Source organism: Bison bison, unplaced genomic scaffold (assembly GCF_000754665.1).
Source record: "Bison bison bison isolate TAMUID 2011002044 unplaced genomic scaffold, Bison_UMD1.0 scf7180017858099, whole genome shotgun sequence".
Taxonomy (NCBI): Eukaryota; Metazoa; Chordata; class Mammalia; order Artiodactyla; family Bovidae; genus Bison; species Bison bison.
In genome coordinates this window covers 5457-6545 of record NW_011488672.1, presented here as the reverse complement: position 1 = coordinate 6545, position 1089 = coordinate 5457, and positions in this window count along the sequence as shown.

Sequence of the window (1089 nt, the reverse complement as noted above, 5' to 3'; positions counted from 1 at the left end):
TTTTTGGCCGACCCAATATCACCTTTGGGGAAAATGAAAAACTTCATGGGAAGTTTCTGCACTTATTTGAGCATTTGGCATTATTTTATTTTGTATTACGTTGGAGGGATTCATCTTTCTAGATGTCACGACCATGACCCACCCATGCCTTGCCTCAGGACTCAAAACAGTGTTGTCAAGCGGAGAGAGCAGAGATTTTGGAAGTCTACCTCCTGGAGTTTGTGTTCTGGTTCTCCTCTCTCATTTCCTTGCCTTGGGTATGACATTATATTTCTCGGAAGCCTTGTCTCTCAAAGTTCCAAGAAGGTAATATCACCTACTACACAGGCTACTGGAGAGACTATCAGATTGGTGTGTTTAATGCTTGTAGATTACCTTTCCTTGGGTTTTTAAAAAAGTTTGCTGAATGAACAAGTGACAGTGAAGCCTGTTGCCCCTGTTGTTTTAAGAGCAATTTTAGGGCTGTCACACCATGATTTTCATGCCTTACACATCCTATCTGGGTGGTAGAGTTTGCTTCTGCTGCTTTTACTGTAAAATTTGAACTTAGAAACATCACTGTAGAATAGTGTTCCTGTTCCAAGAACAGGACATCCTTAAACCACACAGAGAAACTGTTCATATGTCTATTTTCTTTGACTTTATAAGGGAAGGTATAGAGAAAAAAATGAGGACACAAGAAGGATATGGTAAAAATGGGTATCTGTCTTCTTTTATATGCTTTATAATAGAGAACAGTACAATTGGTATTAATCCTCCAAACTTTAAAATTCTCATTTTAAAGACAAATTCTCATTCTTTTACCCTTACTCATGTTTTTCCACTTGCTTTCATAGTCTAATAGGTGAAAAAAGAAAATATCACATCTGGCAATGGTTTTTCATGGCCACATTCTGTTTGTGGTATAAACTTCTTCACACCATTTGATAAATCGAGACACAAATTGTGATAAATTTCCATCCACAAATTCCATCTGCTTATGCCATGTGTTATAATTAATCTATTGTAAGCAAGGCAGTTTTTCTTAACTTACCAAAGAATGCCCACTGAGAGGAAAAATTAGTACTTCTTTAATTCATTCCCATCTAC